Source organism: Lagopus muta, chromosome 7 (assembly GCF_023343835.1).
Source record: "Lagopus muta isolate bLagMut1 chromosome 7, bLagMut1 primary, whole genome shotgun sequence".
Lineage (NCBI taxonomy): Eukaryota > Metazoa > Chordata > Aves > Galliformes > Phasianidae > Lagopus > Lagopus muta.
This window is the reverse complement of record NC_064439.1, coordinates 17,791,098-17,816,846: the sequence shown is the minus strand read 5'-3', so window position 1 is coordinate 17,816,846 and position 25,749 is coordinate 17,791,098. Positions and strand designations below refer to the sequence as shown.

Sequence of the window (25,749 nt, the reverse complement as noted above, 5' to 3'; positions counted from 1 at the left end):
GATCATTTTAAGTACATAACACCTATGAACACTAAATAACACTCCTGTTAAAAAGCACTCTAAGCATTCAAAAGCAGCTTTTGCTTCATTCAGTCAGTGCTACCCACCTGATGAAGGAGGACACACAGATCTTTCCCAACATCAGCTTATCTTTGGGTATAATAGTGATTTCTTGTACTTATAAATCCCAATTTTCAGTTCATTTTCACTGCCAGCACAGAAAAAACACGTAGTGCTGGCAATAGAATAGATACAGAAGTAGCAGACAAGATAGCAAGTAAAGGAAATTTTAGAGGAACCATTAGCAACTACAGCATGTCTCTAACTTCAAGGAAGCACACTAAAAAATGGAGGCAAAACAAGTCAAGTCTTTCTTATATTCCTAAGAATATTTCTTATATTCCTAAATAAATAAACAGTATTCTTCAGTTACAGAAATGCAAAGTTGGAGATATATCAGTTTTATACAAGAATTCAAAAAGGAGATGAGTGCTGCTTTATGCGTATTAAACTGTATATCCGTAAAAAGATGCAATTGCAAAACAAAACAGAAGACTCTGCAGAAGTCTACGAAATGCAACCAGAGTGGATTTGCAAGGAAACACATAAAAGATTGCACAAAGATTTGAAATAAAATGTAAATCAAAGGAGCCTTTGGGCAAATTCATTGTGCTTGTAAGAAACAAAATAATTCTGCAAAAGTTTGCAGATCAGAGCTGAAGATAAACAAAGAGCTAAAAAGAATAAATCATGGCAAAAATTGTTAGAGAAATGAAAATGCAAAGACTAGATAATCACTTTGAGTTTGAAAAGACTGCAGCTGTTTAGTTGGACACAGCACCCAAGTATTATTCTATATGCAGTTACAGCAAGAATTTTGAAATTAAAATCAATTGAAATGAAAATTCAGCTCATGGAACAGTGTGCTGTGGTGAGTGTGGTGACCTGCAAGCAAAGGCAAGACAGGATTAGGAAAGGCTAACTCTTGCAGCTGTTCCAGAAATTGTGTTGTTTCTATTCTAGGATTGGAAATGTCAGATATTAGACAAAAAAAAAAAAAGCAGGTACTGAAGATAAGTTGTTTTGTTTTTAAATTATAAAATAAAGAAATTAAGTAGAAAACAGACCATAATGAAATGGATAATTGAATAGAAAAGTAGCATAGGAGAGGTAGCTTATCTATAACTCTTTTTCTTTGAGATATGTGGTCAAGTGTCACTCATACTGTCAGAGTAACTACACCCAAGCACATTTATCCAAATAATTTTTGTCTTAGTGCAAGAGACATAATATCATAGGTATGCCAGACAGCTCACCCCTGAAATAATCTAGCATAGAAACAGCTGATAGAAATTGTTCTTCCAACTGAAACAATTCTGACACTACTTAGGAAGGTATTTGGAATGAAGGGTAAACTCTAAAAGATACAGTAAACAAGATTCTGTCCATAAGGGCTACCATCTCCTTTTAGTTTCCTGACTGAGATGACTGCAAGGCTGATTCCACTGAGAGAAGAATGGAACAAGAAGTCATTGATTTGGAAAGTATCTTAGCAAAGCTAAAAGGACAACTTACAACATAATGAGGAACAAGCCCATGATGGGAGGAAACTCTGGGATCCTCAAAAACATTCCACAAACATCAATAGAAAACCCTTCACATGATGATAGAACATGGATGTGATTGACAAGGGCACTTCAAACAAGGTGGTCAAAAGTCCTATCATATCCTATAAATCATCATCATATTTCAACATACCTTCTATGTGTGGCCACTGGCATTTTTTCTGTTGTTTACCAGGATGTCACCAACCAGGATAAGTGGGTAAATTGTAATCCAGGGAGCCATTGCCTACTGCCAAATGAAGTCAAGTTCAGCACAGGGAGGATTTGGCACTGAAAAGCAGCACTTTAGTTCACCATACCAAGAGCAGCACAGGGGCAAAAATTGGAAAGATAGGCATTTTTTTCTGCAGACACTGAAGAGATAGGGGACAAACTCTGGCTGGTAGTAAAGGATATCCACCAAGTTGATTCAGTGGAATTATATGAAGTGACATAAAATATCCCTCTAAATAAAATTAAAATGAATCATGGATTGAAGGGTCTTGATTTATACAAGAAACAAGTAAATCTAAGTCCACAAAAAATTACTCTGTCTATACTAACGTGCAGGAATAATGTGATAACACAGTTTCATAATCATAAAAAAGAATGAGAGATTTTAGTCTGCTCTTGTGTCTTGAACACTCCAGAAGAAGAACTTGCTCAAAGATGGTTCTTCTAATCTACCCTGTTTCAAAGGAGAAGGGCAGTGTTCCAGGAGCCCCTGTTGATATCACTTACTGATTCTGCTCATGGTGTTAGGAGTTCCTGCAGGGATATTTAACAAAAGAGAGGAAAGCTTGCCCAACTCTCAGGAAAAAACGAAGAGAAGCTCATGAGTCTTGTGCTTCCCCTTCTGGTAGACATTTGGTGTAAAGGAATGTTCAAGTTAAAAAGGTGTATGCCTTTCACTCATGGCAGTCACATAATGGCACAAAGGGAGCTGGTAAACCCTAGGATATAAAGAGAAACAATTTGAAGAGTAAATCAATGTCAGTTCTCTATTAATCAGCCTGGGCAGCAACAAAGTGAGTATCATTAAAGGTTGTGTATCTCAACAAAGTCAGACACAGCTGTTTTGGAGAGTCTCAAGGGTCATGATTTCAAAACACAAGGTCTTGGAGGGAATGTTTGGAAATAAAGGTGAACAATCAACCTTTGTAGACCTACCTCTGACCAAAATCAGCCAACAGTCTTAGTCAAAATCTTATTGGTGTAGAAACATGAACCAACCCAGTAGGTGGACAGATTGTTCTCCAGGCTCTTTGACTTTGAAGAACCCACTGATCTCCTCATTAGGTTCTCAGAGATAGCACCAATGATCCCAACATACCCAGGATTTGAATCCAACTTTGAACATCTTCCCAAGGATGTACATTTCCCTCAGGCAGTGAAGACAACAGCTGCAGCCATCTGAAGTGGAAGAACAGGTTCCCCAGGGAAAGTTCAGCATCCTACGCCAAGTGAGAGAAGCAAGTAACTCTAAAGACAACTAGTGAAGTTTCTGCCAAAAAGAAGCTAAAAATTTGAGAAAAGATCACTGTTTTTATACTTGTTTGTTTGTTCATATTGCTATGGAATCTAAAAGTTTATACTTTATATTATTTGCCTATGTACATATACACATTCCATCGAAATGCTACAGTTATAAATTGTTATATCTCTATAGAATTTTAAACAAGGACATGGGGACTTGCTCCAAATCAGATGGACTGTGAAGATGGGGCCATAAGATTCCTCAATGCTGAATGCCCACTATGAGGACAGAGCTGAGTCTGCACATCTCCCACATGGATAATTTTGCTTGCTCACCCGTACATGACAGCGTGAAGACTTAGGTAGATAAATACTCGAGAGAAAGCCAAATTCAGAGCAAATTACCAAAAAACATCAACACAACAATGACATAAAACAACGGTAGACCATGCCAAAGAAAAAGAAAAGGAAATGTAATAACTTGATGTGGTAGGCCAAAATGCTGTTCATAGCATCTTCACAGTGTGAATTGGGATCAAAATTGTTAAGAGGTTGTTTAAAACAAAACCTTGGAGTTGCAACTTCTACTTAACTCAGCTAAATTACAGAACAGAATTCCTGAAACTAAGATTGTCATCTGATGAAATATTGAATAGAAATCAATAGGGATACCTGGTAATGCAACCATCTCTGCTAAAGCCCGCAGAACTAAAGCACACAGGAACTAAAACCCGATGGATGCCTGCTTGCTCTACACGAATTCCAGTGCCAGCTCCAGAAGACAGGGAAGACTGAACTGACGCTGACTGAGAACTGTTGAAATACACATTCTTCTTCCAGGAGGGAAAGACATATGGGTGACTGGCCTTTTAAAAAGCTTTCAGCATCCTGCTTTCAACCAGCTCCTGTTAGGGTCACTAATCATTAGCTGCCTGACAGACTGGGGGTCTTTCTTTCTTCATTGCAAATATCTCCCTCCTTTACATGACAGTTTAATTTTTACTTTGCAATAAGGACTCAATTGAGTCCTCTTTCACTAACACGTAAGGACATGACACTCAGATGAGTAAATACGGATTAAGTTGCAAAATTTTATGCACCAAAAATACTGGTCTTCATTTTCATATTTCTTTCTTATCTGTAAACTGAGGATAGTAAATTTAACAATACGGCTTATATGAGTCATTAGGCTTCATTAAGATTTCTACAGATTATATTTTTTAGCTACAGAGTGTTATTATTTTTATCTCTTTCCCTCTGATGAAGGGATTTATAATGTCTTTCAACATTCCTTATCACGTTTGCCACTTTTTTTTTTAAACTCAGACATTCAGAGTCCTGTTTCTTGAAAGCTCTGTCTGATACCTGGGTTGATAGCACATTTTGGGTCTCTTCTACTATAGCCCCAAGTTCTTCATGCATACTCTAAAATTAACATTCTTCGGTTTTCAATACAACCCAAAATCTTTGCTATTCAGCTGAGAAACATGAAAGCATGCACTTTTATGGTGTGTGTGTGGAAGAACCTGGAATTTATGACTCTGATTGCCTTGAATTACGCAAAAAAAACACCGTTAAGGCTACAAAGGAAAATACTCAAAAGTTAAGCACCAGAATTAAGGTCACTGACTTACTACCCGTTCTTCTATTCTTATTTTGACTTTAATTCCCAGGTGGAAAAGTAAGAGTTCTGCAGTGGGTGCTTAAATGTTGCTCTGTAGGACTTGCTCACCTGAATATTGCCATACCTTCATGTGTCAGCACAAATTTTCTGTTCTTTGTGAACTACACTTCTGCATAATTCAGCACACACATACCAGTTCACAAAAGCCATGACAAGACTACCGTACTCCCTACGTGTGCCTTTCTTCAAGTAATTGAGTTTATTATTTTGATGCCAAATTGAAAAGGTACTACGGAATTTATGCAGTGTAGTTTTCTTTTGTGCCCGATAATATTCTAGACTATGCTGACAATTTTAGGGCTTTAAATCACCAGAAGAGCAACTAACAACCCTTTATGATACCACAAAATGGCTGTATTGTATTCTGACTGTTAAAGGCTGATGTGAAAATTATAGCTGAGGTTTTACCTCTGTTTTCTTTTCTTCATTTCATTTGTCTGTTTTCAGGCTACTTAGGGACAGATTTTCACCATGACGTAACAAGCAGCAGTGGCAGCTGAACTAAACCTCTCTGTGCAATGAAAGTTAATATCCTTCAGCTTTGCCTAATTCTGAACTCAAGGAGATTCCTTAGCAAAATAGAAATTACGACATTCTTTAGTAAGACACGTAAAAGATAAGAAAAATTTAAAATAATAAACATCTTTATAAACATTTTGAGCTCTGTTTTCCTGCTAGCACTGATTTCTTTACAAGTTTTGATCTGGTAAAAGCTTGCATGAAGGTAGCCTGAGCAGGTTGTAGGAATGAAAAATTCTTCCTACTTCCTGGTTTCTTGCTCAGTTCCAGACTGCTTTATCAGTCACAGCTTCTGTGCCCTCATGTTTTTTAACCCTAAAATTCTCCTAAAACAGAGCATCCAGCAATGGTCTATGAATCACTCAAATTCCCAGTTACGCTGTACTTTACATACCTGACTGGATCTTAAATGACATACAGATGCTAGCTCGACCTTTTGCCCATTCTGCGGGAGCATGGGGTGATGAATTGTTCAAAACATCACACTGTGCCACAGTGCAGAGCACCTCTCTCACTCTTCCCCCAGCCCTGGCAGGAAGACCCTGAGCAGGCTCCTGTATCCTGCCTTGGCATCCTCCCAAAGGCACGAGGAGTGGGAAAGTAAAGATTTATGAAATGGCTGTAAAAAACATGATCCAAGGTGAAAGTTGGAAGCTAATGCTCAAATCCATATGCCATTTTATTTTCTTAAAAAAAAAAAAAAAAAATCAAATTGCCCACATCTGGATTGCTGTGTAAAAGCACCTTTTTAGTCATCTTGAATTTACATTAGATTTTTTCAAAACTGTTTTTCATCTCTAAATCTATAGGGCAAAATAGTTACTTCATTTAGATAAGCAGCTTTTGGGCATGAATTACAACAACTTTTCATATGGATTTTTATTATGTGGATTAAATACTCTCTAATTACACATAGTGGAATACTTCATAACAGTCTGCTGTGTTATGTCAATAATCCATTACGATATGAATAGATGCTTGGTAAAACTTCTGCTACAAGCATGAGTGCTTACAATTTCACTGGGGAAAGCACAGCAATCCCATTGACGAGAGCCCAGTTGGACAGCAAAGATACAAAGACAGCAAAGTGTCATGAAGTGCACAGAAAGATCACATTGTGATAATGAGATGGAAACACCCTTGAAAGTACAGAGCTTCAAAACTAACATCAAATTTTGTCCAGACTCATTCCTTGTGCCAGTCGAAGCAGCTCCACAAAACTTCACGGTGATTTAACACTTCTTCCCATTAAAAAATAAGCCAAAATCAATTTTCTTGCATTCTTCCTTGTGTAGTCAATCGCACAGGGATAACTCACAAGTACCCCTCATGACAGATCTGAAACAAGAGCACCTTGAGAAGGGAACTAATTCTGAAGGGAACTGGAAGCTACTGAAAGGTCCCCCAGTTCTGTCTCACCACACGCTGCCTCCTCCTGCGGTTACGGCTGCTGCTGCCCAGGGATGGAGCCAGGCAGCAGGGACAGCCAGCTGAAAAGGGACAGAAAGACTGGAAGCAAAAAATGTTGGGGGGTGTAAGAAAACCACAACAGGCAGAAATAAAGAAGCACTTTAGAACTTTGCCCTGACTTCAATATTAACTACATAGAAAACATTTTAAAATCAAATATAAAGTTATATCCAGTTTATATTGGTTGACCCAAGACCAACAAGAGTTATTAACTTGAACTAATACAATTCACCAGCTGCTAGTATAAATATCCTGTAGGTCACTGCAAGGTCATTACTGTGCCCTCACCTGTACCTCTCTCTTTGTCCATCTGAACAGGAAGATTCCTTAGACAAGTTTCAGTAGCTTTGTGCACTGTGGTGGTAAGGATCAAGGGATGTAGGCCTAGAAACAGTATTACCATCAGCAGTTCCCTTAGTACTGGCATAGGCACAGCTCTCCAAAGGCAATTTTACATTGCAGACACCCTCACCTTAATTAGCATTATCCAAGAGGGACAATTTCAGCATAGAAACCTGAGTTAGCTTTGTTGTAAAGGGCTGTGAACGCACCCAGTGTGAGCTTGAAGCAAATAATTGCAGCCTAAGGCAATATGCAGTGAATTCCCTCCAGGGACAAGATGTCTGGGGATGAAAAAAGCAGGGGGAAGCAGTCCAGGAAGGACCTACTTCAGGTGGCATTTTACAGTATTTCATGTGCATTTGCATTTCATGAAACTCTGTGTCTGGGAACTGGACAGATCTCCAAAACTCAAATGGCAAAACAACTGAAATATCTAAGGGAGGAATGAAACGCTCAAGGAAATAACGTCATATCCATCTCAGTTGGTTTATTATATCTGCTCAAATATCAGAAAGGTTTTGTTTTCAGTTAGAATAGAAAAAAACATTGTTCTGCATTAAGACATTCCTGTGATTTTCAGTTTGAGTGGATTCAGCACTCACAGAGCTCTGCAACAAGGATTCTGACACAAATCCCTGCCTTGGAAAGCAAAAATTGAAAAGTAGCCTCTTTGTAAAGGATGCTATCAATTGCAAGAGGTCAGAAAATATAAACCAACTTCTCTTGAGAATTCAAAAATGCAGACATCAGCCCCCAGATTAGAAGCTCAAAAATGTCTTTTTGACATCTTCCACATCCTTTCACTTTTTTTTTTTTGCCAGTATCTACATAACCGCTTCAAGTTGGAAAGCCATTCTTCAGTGCAGACGAAAGTGCCTGCTTCCTCTGGCTGTTTAGACAAGATGCTCTGCTTACCCTGAAAAGCCCTTTCTTCTGCTGCTTTTCCTGTAACATTTGTGACTCTTCCCTTTTTTCTACTGAGTCCTTTATTCCCCTCTTATATAAGACTATAAGCAGGGCTGAAAAGTTATAAAGACATTTAAGAAAAATAATCACCTCTCTTTGTGCCAAGTTTCCAGGTTATTTTTTGTAAGTACTCACAGAAGGTGCAACTATCTTTGTGGTTTTCACATCAGTTACCATTGGCTGGCTTTTTTTTTTTTACAAAAAAAAACAAAAAAAAACAAAAAAAAACTCGTGCAGAGCTTTCTGTAACCCAGTGACTGGAGCTTCAGACATTCCTTTCACCTGTAGGGAACACAGTGATACCTGCTGGAGGGTGTCTGAAGAGGAGAGACTGAGCACTGCTTGTGGTTGCTCTCTTAAAGAGATAGCATGTCACTGATCAGAAGCTGCATCAGAGATGCTTCTGAAGCAAGATTTGCAGTCACATGTAGCATCTTCTATGAAATCAACTTTTATCAGCATGTAGAGAAATGGATTCCTTAGGCTTCCACCTTGTACAAGTGCTAAGATTTACCAGCCTCATTAGTAGACTCAAGCTCATAAAACACTGGAGTTACACAAAACCTTGATTATGGCCCTTCCTAATTTCGGGGTACTTAATCCTGCAAATTCAGTAATGTTGTTTATGTATTATCAGCTACTCCGGTCCCAGGTGCTGACCACAGTGAACACTGAAAGGACATCCCAGAGTTTCAAAGGGGAAAATTCGCTGTAATTCTTGGAACAAAGCCTTCTTGTTCTTTGGTTATGTCAGCGAGTTTATTACCCAAAAGTAACAGTGGGGAAAAGCGACAGTTTGTCTGCCCATTCACCCTTTACTGGGTTCTTTACACACAGCTGGTAATGAATGTCAGTTGTATCTTGGGTACACACTGCAGCTAGGTGGATCTTCTCTCTGCCAGTAAGGTAGATTACATTTTTGCTCATTAACCTCATTAACCTTTATTGCAAGAGCTTTCATTTACCAAGACAGAGTTTGTCACTTTGCAATCCCATATTAAATTAAAGACTGCTGTGCAGGCTTTCATTTCATTGTGTTCCTGTCTTCAGCTCAGTATTGTGGATTGTTACTCATTTTGAATAAAGCAGTCTCTAGACAAAACAAATAAAATTTATTTACAATCTAAAAGTAATAAAAGTCTACACAAACAAATTTACAGGTTGCTTTTACCTGCCTTTTGATTTCTAAGTCTTTAGAGTATTCATGAACATGTCTTGTAGCTCTCTTGTGAAGGCAGGGACTTACTCCAATTTAATTAAAGTTGGAATTCCTGCTGTAATCATATGAATTTAAGAGTTGGAGCTTTGGAAAAAATACTAAATATTCTGAGACTCTCAGCAGAGCCATGAGTTATCAACATTCAGCTGTAAAGCTGCATGATTTACTGTGAAGTTGATTATAATCACAAATTTCCACAAAACATCATTGTTGGGATTTTTTTTGTTGTTTTTCTTTCAGTTTTTCATGCATTTTTAATATGCTGGCTACTCTTTGGGTACAAATTCTTTTCCTTTCATCAAACTCTAACTTTCTAAGCAGCTGAGCAGTTTCAAACACCTGCTATTTAATTTTTATCAGCCTCTTTCAGGGAAATATATTTTTCCTCTCAAATGTGGATGTTTTTCTACTGAAAATGTACATGTCTGAGGTATGTTATTCAGCCTCAAAATGAGTAGTTGGGGGGCTAGAAATTAGATCTCTATCATCATTTAAAAAAAAAAAAAAAAAAAGGTTCCTCATAGGACTCATTGCTTGCTTCTATCACTGGAAAGTTGATAACAGGTATCTACTCTTTAAATATTCATAATTTTATTATGAGAAAAATCTACCTAATATTATTTTAGAATTGATTTAACTTCAAGTCTGAAGCTCAAACTTACTAAAAAGATCTTCCAAGCATCTCTTTAGGCACCTTAATTCTTTTGGCAGTGTAATTCCATGCTGTCACACACACACATTTTGCATAATTAAGGCCCTCTAAATATGGCCATACAGGTGAAGAATCCCAAAACATGTTAGCCCTAATACAGCCACAATTCTATTACAAAGTAAAAGTGTGAATCTATCTATACATATCTGTGTGTCTATACACATCTATATACATATGTTTTTATTGTTACTTGCTTGAAAGGATATACATGACTATCTACTGTCCTACCACACAGCTGCCAAAGCACAACTGTTTTTCAGTGGACAGAATATCCCCACTCCCTCTTTATGGAGTTAATTGCCTCAATGACATAATTCAGCTTCATATTTCTTTTAAAAATGAGGGATCTGTATTAAATAATTTGAGATAAATCATGGACAGCTTGAAAGACTGTAAACAATTAATATTGACAAATAGCCTGCAATTTGTTGAAATAGATGCAAAGAGGTGTCTAGGGAGATGCTGAAGATGTCATTGTTGAAACGATTTCACTACAATAAGAAATGTTCTAGAAGGAACATTTAAAGGATTAAAGGAGGTACATGATGCTGTCTAAAAGTTCAAATGTAAGCAAAAAAAGAAAATAAAGGTAGTTAAAAGAAAGTTACTTCAACTGAAATATAAAGTAATAATATAAGAAGAGTAATTAAAATCATAATTACCTTCCCCTCGCACAGATTGGTTAAGGTACAGTTATGGTTTAAAGACAGTAATAGAAACCCATCAAGGAATACTGAATAAGGATAAAGCAACCAAATACTGGCACATTCTCTGTGTAGTGATAAAACAGCTGTACAACAATAATGAGGCCATGTTGGTTTTCGGGGACACAGATTAGGGTAAAATCCTTAAAGTAACATTACACTGTTTTGTCTTTTTCTTCTGCCCCAGCAGAAGCATACACAGAACAGTGACAGATCTGGGATTATTCTCTGACATTCAGAATGCAGGAAATAGTCATTTGTTTTTTAGGGATTTTCTTCAGGTTGTAGGACAGGGCAATAGGAAGTCAAACAGCTGAAGTGAGGTCTGTGTTAACGCACAAATGTATGAAATTGAATTTTCAAATGATATAATCTTCCCGAGTCTGATGTGCTATGCATAATAAATGAACAAATGCACCATGCTTTGTGCATAAGCAGAAATAAATCAGCGTAAAGTCCCCATAATTCACCTGGTCAAAAAGACTTACTAGACAAGGTCAAATTATGTGGAAATCAATCTTCATAAACTGAATCTGATTTGCATTTGTAGATAAATGTTTACCATAATTCCAAATCAAAAACAAGAATATATGTTAACTCCTCCATCTGCACTCATGCATCCAATCCCCAGGACATGCCCTCACTTCGGTCAGCTGTGCTTGTGCCTAGCTCAGCTAAGAAGAGTTGCACAGAAACGCCACTCCAGACAGGGACAGGGAAGTCACTCTTGTCTGGCTTTGGGATAAAACGCTCATCAGAAGCTCACTTTTAATCATTTATAAACAGGTCTAACAAAACATTGTTTTCCTTCCAGCTCCTCTTGTATCTCCAACATGGATCTCAAACCTTTAGTCTCCCTTGACCAGATGAATTTGACCTGATCTCCTGGTTCAGAGAACTGCCCTGGATGCAGACTTCAGCTCATAGGTATATTGCCTTGACCTACTCTTCCCAGTTATACAGGTGTGTTAATGAATCTGGTTTGATAAAGCAAAGCATTTGGTTTAGGAAATGCCAAACTAAATTATTCCCCCTTCTTTTTTTCTTCATTTTTTATAAATGCAAAACTGTCACATTCAACCTGTGCTTGCAAATAACTTCAGCTATCCCCCATTTCTTTTGCAAGACTAATAAGTCATAGACACACTGAATCCCAGTCTTAGATCCGAGTTTCCTTTTCCCCCCACTTCTGTCCTGGTTCAGGTGAAGGCCAGAGCAGCTTGCAGTGCACGTCAGAGCACATTAGCATCCTACAGGCCTATGCTGCTCCAAATCATGCTGAGGCAAAAGGCCACTTTGTTCCAAAAAATATTTCGCATTTCACAGAGAAGTGAAAGAGTGTTTGGTGAGAGATTGTCATTGAGGGAACCCTTGGGTAACTTGTAAGACAGCTTCAGTGCCCAGAGCTGCGAGGCACAAAGTACAGAATGAAACCTCCACACCTCAAGTGAAACTTCAGTAAGATCTATGACCCCTTTACACTTTCTTCTAAGTGCCTTACACTGATGGGAAATGGGAGTTGCTCTGGATTTCACCTGGCATCAGACCTGTCTGAATATGGTGATCTGTGGGCTGGGGCAGCTTGGATCAGACTTCTGCTCGACAAGATGCTGTCAGATTGGAGGTTTGTACTAGAAATTGATTGCCAAAAAACAGTCCTCACATACACACTGCAAAGTACGCCTGGCCATAAAAACAAGCTGTGTGGAAAGGCCTCAAATTACACTTCCTGTGAGAGACTGAACCCTCAGCACCACTGACCAAAACCACACGGGGAGCCACCGGAAGGAAATTCATACTATCACATCCCATGTCATGTCCACCCCAGCCACAGGACTTCAGGGCATCATCAGCCTCCAGGACACTGGCCACCCAGACCTCACCAACAGAGCCCAAGCTGTTGAGGAACATCCTCACCTTTACAGAACCACACTGGAAGATTTTCATGGCAAGGAACCCAACATTCACAGCTATCCTGACTTCAACACCTGATGCCCCCCCTTGTTTCATTCTGGCTATAATGCACTTCTCAAAGTAATAAATGCAGCAGTGCTGCCATCATCTTTATGTCTAGAGCACACATCTTACTATGAACAGGACATCACGTAGGACATAGGCACTGGCCAACCTTTTCTTAAATAAACTTGCTGGCATTTTCCAGTTATTTTCTAGCAGCCTGAGAAAGTACTTGGATATCTTTTACTTCTCTTACTTAAACACACCCCACAAAAACTGACACAACTTCAATCACAGAACCCCCTCTTTGTAAAATTAAGAGCCTTTTCCATTAGCTGTGTCAGAGACCTTTCCCAAAGCAGAGGAATCAATGCAATTCACCTGTAAGAACAGCCATCTCATCTGAAAAATATTCTGTCTGGCACGGAATCTTAAAAAAAAAAAAAATATGGAGTATCTGTGCTGTTTTGCTAACAGCTTTTTCACCTCATCTTCCTCATCCTAAAAGAGGGAGCTGGCACAGGCAGCATTAGAGCAGAAGAGTGACAACAAGCCATCAACAGGGCTAATCTGGAGTTTCCATCCACCTGTCACTGGATGCAGTCCTTCTGGATGCAGCCACAGAGTTCAGTAACCAGAGCTGCATTCTGGCTGTGTCAAACAGTACAGATCAGACACCTGCAAACTGTCACCTCGGTTTGCCTTTGCTTACTTTGCTGTATCCAGGCAGGAACAGATGTGGGCTTTACAGTCAGCACACCCTTCAATGCTCACAGCATTCTGAAAGTATTGCCAGTACTGCTCTGGGGTGGCTAAAAGAGGCACAACTCCTCCAGGTGCCTCCTTGAAAAGGTAAATGCACAGATGGAATGTCTTAACAGCTGATCTCCTGGAAATCCTCACAGCATAGAGTACATCCCACATGCTCCAATTGGTCTATTTTGGGTCCTAGGCAACTTAAAGAAATCATTAAAAACCTGATTATTTACACTATCTGGACATCCTGTGGAAACTGTGCATGCTAACAACAATGAAATGACAACCTTGAAAACTCATCCTGCAAAGAACCTTCCAGCTAATGACAGTCTTTCCTCTCTTCCACACTCCATATTTGCACCTACTGGAGAATTAGCAGAATTCCTAGACAGAATCTCCAGAAGAGATAAAGGAAGTCACCAAAGAGCCCACCACCAGTAAACGTGGTAGTGAGATGCCAAGGGCAGCTCTGGGAGGTGGGAGCATTCATGGTGCTTTTGGGGGCAGGGGAGTACCAGGCCCCAGTAATCAGAGGGCTCTCTATAAAGGCTGAGCTCTGGTCTGGGAGCATTCAGCCCATGCCGGAGTTTCTTGGCCACACTCCACTGAGGTCTACCCCCTTGGGCCAGAAGACCAGCCAGCATCCAGGTACCAGGTCAGCTCTCAGTTACCTGCCCATACAGCCCCCCATATTTCAGACACCGTTCTTCTACATCCCAAGTTCCTTCAGAAAATACCGAAATATTGAGGTGATGAGAGGATCCAGGATCCTACAGGACTGTTGCCTTAAACCATGAGGTGGTTCTACAGCTACTCCATCTAGGCAGAAACAGGTCAGATCTCCTAACATTGCCCACGTCTTTCCTCACCATCCTCCCCCCACCACTCTGCTTTCCAGTTAGCTTATGTGGGAAGAAAGCCCCTTGGGAACTCACCTTTAATAGTGCAGCTGTAATCTGCTTTGCAGCCAGGTTGGAGAATCTTACCCAGGGATTTGATGCCTGCAGAGCTGGGCGTATTTCTCCCTGGCTTTATGTTGCCTTTATAATTCTTGGAGTTAGTTTATATCATCTTTCTCTTATCAGTAAATAAATATAAGACAAGAGGGAAACTTTTTTTTAATAAAGAAAAACATTGATCTTAATAAGAGAGGAGTAGAAAATTTAATCACAGATTAAATTTCTGATTCACAGAAGGGGAATGATCCATTTGCTTCAGACAGAAAGGCAGGAAATTTTCTGACGAATTGAAAATTGGAATTAATGATTCGCCATGGTTCCTATCATTTCCTATGGAGCACAGGAAGAAATCAAAGGATTTTTCCCAGATTTAAACCTTTGAAAAGCTGCAATTCTACTGCTGAAACATTTGCTGTTCAGTCTCACTGCTTTCATTCTACAAATCACTGACTGAGCCCACCAATAAATGTTTAAAACAGAAATACTTTTTAATTTTTTTTTTTTTCCAGCTAATCGAGATCATTCTGGTTAAAGCTCCATGTACCTCTCAAACAGTAAAAGTTCTGTTCAGATGCCTTGAGCGCCTGCCATATCCTCCAGATTTTCTGCACGGCTTGAGTGGTGGGCTGTATATTCAAACCATGTACAACAGTATTTCTTACAGATGTCAAACACATGTAGTAGGAAAAGGAACTGTACGGCAGGCTTAGTGGCTGTGTAAGAGTGACTTTTATGCTAAAGGGATTCTCTTTAAAGGGAATAGGAAGGTCCAGAGTTCTGGAACAGTGGGGAAAAAGCTCTGCTCCACTGGCAGATGTGCTCAAGGACCAGGCCTGTCTGCGCAGTCTATGAAAGGAATTGTAACAGCATCAAAAGACTATCTGATTCCACTAGCAGTTTCTTGTTGTAACAAAATATTCTTATGAGGCTGATTTTTAGCTAATCCCTTCAAGTCAGGTACATGAATTTTTTATTTTTTTTTTTAGCTCTCATCTTGTTAGATCCCAGGATGTGTTATCCTATTGTTCCCTTTCACCGTAGGTAAGCTTCTTTCTGTCCTAATTTTTGTGATAAATGGCCTTGCTTGCATTTCTTCATCAGATTGAAGTAAGACTGGAGAAGTGCAGCTAACAGAGGCAGCCAACAGTGCAGCCATTGATAATGGCTAATTCAAAGTTGCACTATAATCTGGGAAGTAAAAACAAGCCACAACCCTTTTGCAAATAACAAGAAACCATTCTAGAAGATCCCATGTGAAAATATAGTGTTTGCCCTAATAGAGTAGGCAGGAAGACAGCACTTAATGTTCTCTGCTTCTGCCTTAAGTGTATGAATTCTCATTCAGGCAAGGAACATAAACAAAAACCTTAATCGCATGATCCTAAACCATCACACCTAATCAATGTGACACAACTCCCAAGCACGGATTATGGAACACTTACAGAGACCTCAAGTCACTTCATACTGATTACACAAGTTACACAAATGCAGAGGAAAATGAGAAATTTATCAATGTTTAAAAAATACGGAACAGCACACGAGTGCAGTGCAAAGGCCAGATCAAAGCAGCAGCTCATGAGTCAGATTAGGCTGCCAGGGCTGCATCACCTGGCATATTACCTTCCTAAGCACTTCTGCATGCCCAAGCACCCTATAATCTGTCAGACCACCTGTGTCAGAGAAGAACACTGCTCTGATGGAGCTCCAGAGACAGGCTTACACAGGCGCCCCAAAGCTGACCAAAAAGCAGCCCCAAAAAGCTTGGGCTAGCCTAGGTTGGATTTTTATAAATACTTTTTGCACCTCTGTCACCTCCAGTCCAAGAATTACTGTAATCTTTTAAGATTGTTGAATATTAACGCAGCTAGAACTCTTGCTCAAAGACAAAGCTACCTGGCATTAACACAGAATAACCCCACAAGTCTATAAGCTAAGTATATTCCCTGGAACAGGACTGCAACTGAATGAGTATTCAATAAGTTGACCTGCCTTTCTCTGTGTAAATCACATTCCCAAAAGAAGAAAGTGTAACACATAAGTGATCTGTATTCTACTCCATGTTACCCTGATGCAAATCAGTAGAGGAATCTGCTTCTACACCATGCAACTGAGATCTGAATCCAATCTGCTGTCAGAATGCTGCATGCCTGCAGAAATAGAAAATATTAAAAAAGCAGAACCTGGCCAATTTTTTTTTTTTTGTTTACACTCTTCAGCTCTTTATTTCTCTGAGATGGCACAGAACATATGGTCAACCAGCGTAAAAATTAGCTCTTTATGGGCTAACTATTCATTTTTTTATTTTCATTTGCCAATTTAGTAGGAGTTTAGTAGAATCACAGTTGACAGCAAGTGAGTCAGCTTGGTTTGATGCTTGGAAACATGTTAGAATCACACTAACAGTACTACATTTTATCCCAGCATTACCACTTGGACAAATAACAGTTAAGCGTTTTACTCTTCCCAGACTCTCTTCTTCTCTCCTCTGACCCCATCCCCACTCAGGTAGCTGCTGCAATCTACAGTGAGCTGCTCTTTCTTCCTCTTCACTACTAAGACCTGACATCAAGTCTTCTCTCTCACTTTTCCTCTCTCTTGTTAAGTCCCTTTCTCACTCTCCTTAGAGGTGTGAGAGTTCTTAGACTGCAACTAAGTTGATAGAGATGCTTTCTTAACTCAATACCAGTATGAAATTAACATTTGTTTCAGATTCTAGTGAGCTAAGCATAATTGAGATGTCTGCACTATTTTTTCCTCAGAGCTTGGAGTTTTCTGAAGTTTTCACTTCCTAACAACTGAGTATGCAATAAACAGAGAGCTATTACTGTGGAACTACAACGTTATCTGCACATCAGTAGACTGCAACTCCAGCACTGAGCAATGCAGGCTATGGTGGAAGTGTTATGTTGAAGTAAGTTGCAAATAAGACTGGTTGTATATTTTTATCCTGTTGTCCAATGTCTGATAGCACTGAAGAAAAAAAAACTCACAATGGAGCACTATTGCATGAATTTATTTCCACCCTTCAGCTGGATCTACTAACAGCTCCTATTGTAAACAGTCCACATTCTGCTTCCTCCAGAAACAATGCTTGGGCTTACAGTCTTAAATCTGATTGTAGATAAAGTTATAAATCAAGAAAGTTGTCCAAATGGAAAAACATTTTTTAACTTTGAGGAGTTATCTCTGATTTTAAACAATATAGCTCTTGAGTTTCTATGTGTTAGCTACACAGAACTGTGCAGCCCTCAGCTGGAGCTCTGGCCATGCAATTGAATATCTGGGCATGCTATCAGGGAGAGCCGCTGCTAACCCAGCACACCTTCTCCACAGTCTAAATCAAGAGAGCAAGAATGTCCACCATCCTAAACAAGAAAACAAGCAATATAATCAACACAAGAAAACTATTCCCCCTCCCAATATAAAGTGAAATGTATTTACCTTCATTTTAAATTTCCTACATGCCAATGAATGCTGACAACTGAGAAAGACACCTGAAGTTAACAAGATAGAAGCTGAGAATTATCTTTTAGATGTAGTTGCCTACCAGTTCAATAGAGACTCATTGCTCAAATGTTTTGCTAAAATGATCAGGTCCTGAAATTGTTAAGAACGCAAATCAACTGTAATTGAGTTTCTAGTTTTAGCATTCTGTTAAGACAAAAGATCACCATTTAAACACCATCTGCAGGCTGAGGAAGACAGTGTAGCAGCTCCCTACTGCCTGCCTGTACTTTGATAGTTTTGATCCCAAGAGCGTGGAGACAGCATCCAGCTCCCTGGAGCTGCACAAGTGGCAGCAGCTCCATCACCAAGCTAACAGCATTCAGCTGAAATCTGTTGAATGCTCAGAGGTGAAAAGCAGCCAGTGGGGGAAGCATGCTGTGGTCAGAGAGGAATCAGGGGTCAGAGCTCTGCTCACAAGGAGGAGAGAAACGCGTTCTCATGCTGGATGGGTTACGAACTGCACTGCCAGGAACACTGCCATGTGCTCCTGCTGGGACCTGGCCATCCATTTTGTGCCATGCAGGAGCCAGAGGGAAGGCAGCTCTCCCCCTCAGCTATGCTAGACCTCCAGCTAGAGCAAAAGCAGCAAAACCTGGCCACTATCTCTGCCCTGAATATTCTTGACTTTAGGACAGACACACAAAGCAAATCTAGGAAATAAAAATTACTCCCACCTTATCCTGTTGTTTTTCAGCATGCCTTGTACTGAATATCCACACACACCCTGTGCTCACAGCCTGATTTAAAGCCTCCTTGGCCAGACATCTCTCTCCAGCCCTAACCTTTCTCACTCCACTTCACCCGCTTTCTTCTCTCCCAGCCCTCACCAAGGACCCATCCCTCACTGTTTGCCATCAGGCTTCATCATGCATCCCTGTGTCTTTAGGGTGTCCTCTTTTTCCTCTGTTCCAATAGCTTCAAGGTCATTCACTGCTCATAAGGGAACCCGGCTTTTTTTTTCGCTCCCCAGACACCAGACATCTCTGGACCCCTCTGTCTATCTTCCTTCATGGTTCTCTCTTTCAATTTGCAAAACCTTCAGTCTATCAAGTTTTAAGCAGCAATATTTCAAGGGAATGGACAGGAAATTCCCATGCCCATAATTAAATTTCACATGTAGAGTTGTGCGTGCCTCAGCGTCCTCACTGACAAATACTTCTCATAATGAGCCACAGCTACTACAAATCAAGTAACTCAAAAACTGAAACGATTGCAAAGAAAAGAACGTGACTCAAATACGTAGGACCTTTCTTTTAACACAGAAAGCTTTTCATTGTTAAAAATACGCTTGAATACAGCGTTCAAAACCTGAACAAACTGATTAACCAGGGACCAAGTCAGTAAAGGAGCAGCAGTGCTCTGTGTTATCATATGAGGGGCCACAGATCAGGGATGACAGAGGCTGATGATATATGGCCACATCACTGCTACAATGCCACAGGTCTCTGTGGAACAATCCTGGCTCCACTGCCCTTACTTGGCAGCTGCACTAAAACCTCTGCAAACAGGAATTACTCCAGAAGGCTTTCCACTCCCCTTCTGTTGAAAAAAATCATTTGGGGAATACACATAGCCACCAGCCACACTGCTGCACTGGAAGGATCTCTTGTGCATTCCATCCCCTTCTGTAGTGCATAAGAGCCTCTATAACACAGAATGGTACAGATATCACTTTGCCACAGGAAAACATTTCTCGTGGGCGATTTAGGAAGCAGTCAGTTTGCTTCTGCCAGCAAAAGCAGTACATCTCCCTGTGCCTCTCTTTAAGAAAAGGTCACAATGATCAGCTGAAGCGCTGGAAGCAAAAGGGCAGAATATTACTCAAAACAACAAGGGTCTTCATTTTAAATTACTCTGAGTAATACTTGGTGTTTGAACTCTTTGTGCAAAGAGACAAGAGAAGGAGGGAGTAAGTGCCAAAGCCACTTATGTGCCACACCATCTGTATGTGCCATGAATTCCAACACACCGAACTGAACAGGAACAATCTTGTTTAAAAACAAAAAGTCACAAAAGTTTCTGATTTCAAATTCTGAAAATCTGCTTTATTCCCTTCTGCCTGGGTTTTGAATAGGTGGGATTTCAGGTGAGTCTTAGGCTCTCCAGTGTCCCAGAGGAGCATTGTGGAACCAACTGGGTTTGCTCTCTTTACAGCGTGATGTGTTTGAGTTCAAATCTCTGTCCAGTTTCTGTACTACCAAGTTAAAGCCTTAACTAAGCCGCAGTAAGAACACAGTCTCCACTCCTTCAGGTTCTCAAAGTTGTCACCCTATACAGGGATTAAACTGTCAGTTTCTGAGGCCTAGCCAGTATCCCTGTTCATTGCAAGGCAGCTGGACTAGATGATCCTTAAGAGTCCCCTCCAACTCAAATGGCTCCATGATTTAAGTGGGCATTTATGACGTTCTTACTAGCAGGAGGCAATATGTGAAAAAGCAATCTGCAGCACTAGGCATACAGACAAGGAACGGAGAAGGGCTGTAAACCAAACCCTGCTCTGTTGTTCTGTTACTCAAAGAGCTTCATCAAATTATTACCATTATTTATACCATCATAAAATTTAGAGGTCTTGATCAGGTTTCTGTTTCCATGGTGCCAGGTTTTGTCCACACTCAGAATGAAAACATTTGGGAGAATTTAACAGAATTCATAACAAATTATTTTCAGGCATGTATTTAACATGAGAAAGAAATGAAACAAACCAAGAGCATCACTGCCTTTGAGTAAACACCTCAGACTGCCTCACATACCTTCCTCCAAGAGAACAGTGCAGGATGGACAGCCAACCTGCTGTGGCAGTCTTCTGCACACTTAGGTTTCATGTGTGCCAACGCTTTTCTTAAACAAAATCTCAGAGCCAAAGATACAACTATTGATGATTATGAACCAGCAGCTTGTCATGCTTAGATTCTTCATGAAATATAAGCAAGAGGATATATCTTAAAAAAAAAAAAAAAAAAAAAGCAAATATCACAAGCACAGTTAATGCCTTCTTTGGGCATCAGGAAAAAAAAAAAAAAAAAAACAGTGCTCACATTTTTTTTCTTTTCCAGATTATTTTAAATGATTATTTTTCACTTAGGGGGAATATCTTTAGCTACAAACAGCACTGAGTTAGTAGACTCATAGAAGAATCATAGAATCATCCAGGTTGGAAAAGATCACTAAGATCATCTAGTGCAGCCACCCACTGACCACCAATGCTGCATCATCTCCAGGAATGGTGACTTGGTGACTCCACCACTTCCCTGGGCAGCCTGTTCTGATGCCTCATGGTTCTGAGAAGAAATTCTTAATAACCAATCTGAATCTCCCCTTATTGTTACAAAACTGTACTTGGTGTTATCTCAATGTTGGAATATGAAGAAAATGTGAGGAAAAGCATGGGGAAAATATTTCACAACATCAGAGAGCAGGTCAGACAGAGAACTCCCTGGCCTGCCTTGCACCTTCTGGCAAGTGTAGCTCTCCCACAGCATCCTGAGAGGTCCTGCATCTTCACACAGTCTGACACATCCTCTGGCCAGCTCAGGGCTTAACTGACACACCATCAATGAAGGGTGAAGCACAAGTGAGACCACTGAGACTGCTATTAAGAAAGAGGAATAACAAGCCAAAGAACTGCATTCTCATTATTTGTCCCTATGGCAGCCTTGGCCCAGCAGCAGCACAAAGCAATAGCATGGCATGAGTTTCCCTGGCTCCTGCAGAAGGTGAAAGGCTAGATTAAATTTAAACAAACAAGAAAAACCAAACACAACACTAAGTACATACAGGTCTAGATTCCATCCTGAAAAGACTTCAGGATCATCGAGTCCAACCGTCAATCTGCTCTACTAGTCCCATCATCCAACTATGTACCTTCATGTCACACTTCTGGCAAACACACAACAAAGGCACAGCAGCCACTCTGGCTTCCAGGGCTGTTACTTTCAACTAATTGTCTGGCACTAATCTTCAATAACTTCCAATTTGGAACATTGATTGAAATTGTATTAGAAAACTTGTGTCTATTAAAATGTAGAAGCCTGCAAGTAGAATTAACTGCTCCTATAGCCGCATGTACCAGTCATGTCTATCTCAGTACTGGGCAGGTATGAAAACCTCCATCAGCTGGTGTAAGAAGGGAATAAGGAAGTGACTAAGATCACAGATTGCTCTACTAACACAGACTTTACTGCATTGTGAGGAATAAAATATGAGCAATAGGCCCCAAAAATGGCTGAGACTCTATGCCAGGAGATACAATTTGCAGATGATGGATGTGCAGGAGAATGCAGCAGATGAGATGAAACTTTGTTTTGAATCATAATGCAGTCTATATTCTCAGCCTTTTTTGCATTCTGTCTGTCTAAGGGAATAACCCAATTCCTTATACAGCTTTTCAAACCGTGAGTTCCCATTGCAGGGACCTTCCCATCATCAGTTTATGAAAATAACCTCGTTTCTCCAGAATACGTCTGGAAAGCAGCTAAGTAAACAATCAAAAATGTAACACATTTCTGCCTGAAAATACACCACAGTCAGTGATTGCACACGAAAATTCTTATGTGCTGCAAATATTCCTCCACTTGCTGCAGCAGTTGTACCCCCCTGTTATTGCACCACCCTGCCATTGGAGCATTATTGGCAGTGGCAGCGTGCACTGGAGTTTTATTCCCTGTCTCTAGGCCAGTCCTTTAATCTTTTTTTTCTTTCCTCTCTGAAGGTTATTTATGCAAGTGTGACAAGCAGTTACAGTAAAGTTCCCTGCAATGAAAGGAGTGCAGGGCAGCAGTAGATTCCATTCCAAAATCATTTTGAATTCTAAAGGCTCCATTTAAGGGATAATGATGGGAGCAAAGGGCATTTCTTCAGGATTAATCACTGGCTGGGTGAGATGATAGCCCAAGGCAAAGCCACGGGCCATTAACCCCTGCGGGTCACCTTATCCCTACAGGAAATGCGCTGGGTCAAGTTCACTGTTGCTATTATAAAATCTTATTGGAGAAAGAGGTTACACTTCTCTGTTTATATATGTCCTCCATTCCCATGTTTGTAATGATAGCGGATAGCTTTTGGCAATGCCTCTATATTGTACCACGGAGAGATGTAAGAACAAGTTCTATTGTTATATTTGATGCTAAAGATACAAGTGGATTTTTTAATGTTTACAGGGAAGCATTTAAGGTTCTCAGTAAAAGAATGCAAATGAAACAGAGAAACACCACGTGAAAGAAACCCAATGAAATAATATTAGGAAGGGAGACCTCTCCTTAAACAGTGTAAAACATCATATTTCCCCTAAAGCAAAAGGAGCAGCACAAACCATCTGAAGAACTCATCCAGAAGTTTTGTTTGAAACACTGAAGGAGAAGCTGTAGGCTTGCATCAGATACCATTACACATGGCACACGGCATAAAATAGCAGTTCGACAATATTGCCGAGTGGGATTTATGTGCTCACAGAAACAGCATTTAAAAGCAACGCACAAACTCTCAATGATTTAAATAAGCCTCAATCTCACAAACTTTAGTTGGACCCTGTTGTTTCCAACCAGGACACTGGGTTACAGTTTTCCAAGCAGCCCACTGCAAAGGGAGAGATTACCTGTGCAGCTGTGTGCTCACTGCAGATCTTTTGTACGCCAACACCAACCTCAGCCTCAGAACTGAAGCCAGGATCCAGAACGGAAGAGCCTCAGGATATTCAAATCTGAAGCTACACCTGAACATAAAAGAGAAAAGAGTGAGCTTAGATCAAAGCAGGCCTCGTGCCTCCCGAGCCTCTCTTGAAATGTAAAAAAAAGATTTCAACTTTTGTTAAATAGAAAACAGTCCTTAGCACTTTGCTAGAGAAGCACCCAGCTCTTATTCCTAGCACAACTGCTACCTTTATCTCCTGCGCTTGTAACCAAGGCAAAATGCACTAGCAGCTTTGTAGCAGCCAGCGCATCACACTGCCCATAGAAACAGAAATGTCACTGCAGTACAGAATAGTGGAGCTTTTCCCAGCAATATACCTTAGTCTCAGAGATTCTCCTGCTGTCCCTTGGGGAAAGGAGCTGAACCCAGCACAGCTGCTAATTACATGCTGCAGATCCCACTTGAACCAAGGAACATGGTGAGGTGCTTCTCTTCTGCACGGAGCCCAGAGGTCCCTCGCCCCCCATTGCTGGCACCCTCACTTATGAGCAGAGAGGCTCCCTGACCATCGCCACGTCAGCTGGTATCCTACTCTGGGGCGCTCGCCTCTCCTCTGTGCTGCATTCTGAGCCTAACCAGCTAGCAAGCCATTCTGATTTCCCTACAGAGTGTTAAAGTTGCGAAGGAAAACAGACTTCCATCATTTCCTTAGTTTCAGAATGCCAGACTTTGCAGTTTTAATGTTCTTTTAATGAAGTTTTTAGGTGTAATACAAACATACGATCACTTTAAGCATATGGCAATAAACTGCAAAGTAAATATAATTACAGTAGCTCTCACCAAATGTAAAGCTTTACGTTTTGCTGTTAATTGACTGAAAGGATTTCCAAATGCAGAAAAGAAAACTTTGGCATCAATTTTTAATAAAATACAGCAATAAGAACTAATATCTTGAGGGATGAAATAGCAGATTTTAGATCTTACAATATGATGATGTAGAAGTGTGTAACTGCTGATGCCAGCTACACTCCAACTAAATTCTAACATTAAAACATTCTAACATTGAAATAACAAAAAAGGTCTGGGTTAAGCCAAAAAGAAAAGCCATTATCTTCATTCCTTTTTTTAATAATCATTGTGAAGGAAGACCCATGGCATAGAATCGGGTTGGAAAGGACCCAAAGATCATCTAGTTTCAACCCCCCTGCCTATGGCAGGGTAGCCAACCACTAAAGCAGGCTGCCCAGAGCCACATCCAGCCTGGGATAATACATAAACAAAAAAGAACATTTCCTCACAGTGCTGACCTCTGTGAGGATGGGGGCTGGTGGAAGCCAACCCTTCAATAGAAAACCCAACATTTCCCATGGCAGAGAGCCCTGCAGGATGGACAGGAAGAGCCAGCTGCCTGCTACCTGCACATGCAGTCCCTATATGCTGTGACATAAATCACCATGCTTACAAGATGAAAAAGAGGCTGAAAAAAACATCCCCTTTAGTGCTAATAGTCATAAAATTTAATAGAAAACTATGAAAGTAGATCATGCTTTGTTGTATGTTTGGAAGGCCAACACTTGGAATGTTCACACCAATTACTCCCATGAATTTTGTGCCTATATCTGTAAATACTGCTGATTACTAACTCATACATTATATATATTATGAATGCCAAAAAAATCTGTAACTTCTTTTTTTTTAACAGTTAACATCAATTGCCACATTTGGTGTCACAGCTGGAAAGATTATCACTGGAAAGTGATAATAGAAAAAGAAACAAACAGGGAAGAAGTGCTCACCTAGATCCAGAGACGTGGATTCACAGGAAAGACTCCATAGAGAAAGGATCTCGAGAAAGAAATCCTTCCTGAGCAGCAGTCAACCCTTAAATGGGGTCTAGGAGAGGTGCAGCCAGGCTCCCTCCTTCCAATCACAAGCTGAATCACCTTCACCTGTGCTCCCAGGGCTGACTCAGTGCTTGCCTCAGGTGATCAATCAGTGGTTCAGGCCATGAATCAACAGTTCCCATGCGTTAATTTTTACAAAAAAAGACTACCCTGGCCGGTTTTCTTTCACATCTGTGCTGAGAGAAACATTGTGCCTTTGAAGTTCAAGCCAGGTTTTATCTCATGATTTTTTTGTTCAGAATAGACAGCAAGAAAGAACGATTCATCTTGCTTCTCTGCATTTTTAAGGAATGAAATGGGCTGCCCTATTGAGCAAAGCTGAATAGTTGGGTCCTTCTGTGCTTTG

The 25,749-nt window shown here is 40.3% G+C and overlaps 1 long non-coding RNA gene across 1 annotated transcript; it reads right to left on the bottom strand.

Moving 5' to 3' along the window:
* LOC125695904 (uncharacterized) lies at positions 1 to 25,749 on the bottom strand. The gene is made up of 4 exons (XR_007378090.1): positions 25,296 to 25,749; positions 23,465 to 23,581; positions 2,938 to 3,058; positions 1 to 2,557 (listed from the first exon to the last, which is right to left on the bottom strand). It is a non-coding gene; the product is annotated as an uncharacterized LOC125695904 (long non-coding RNA).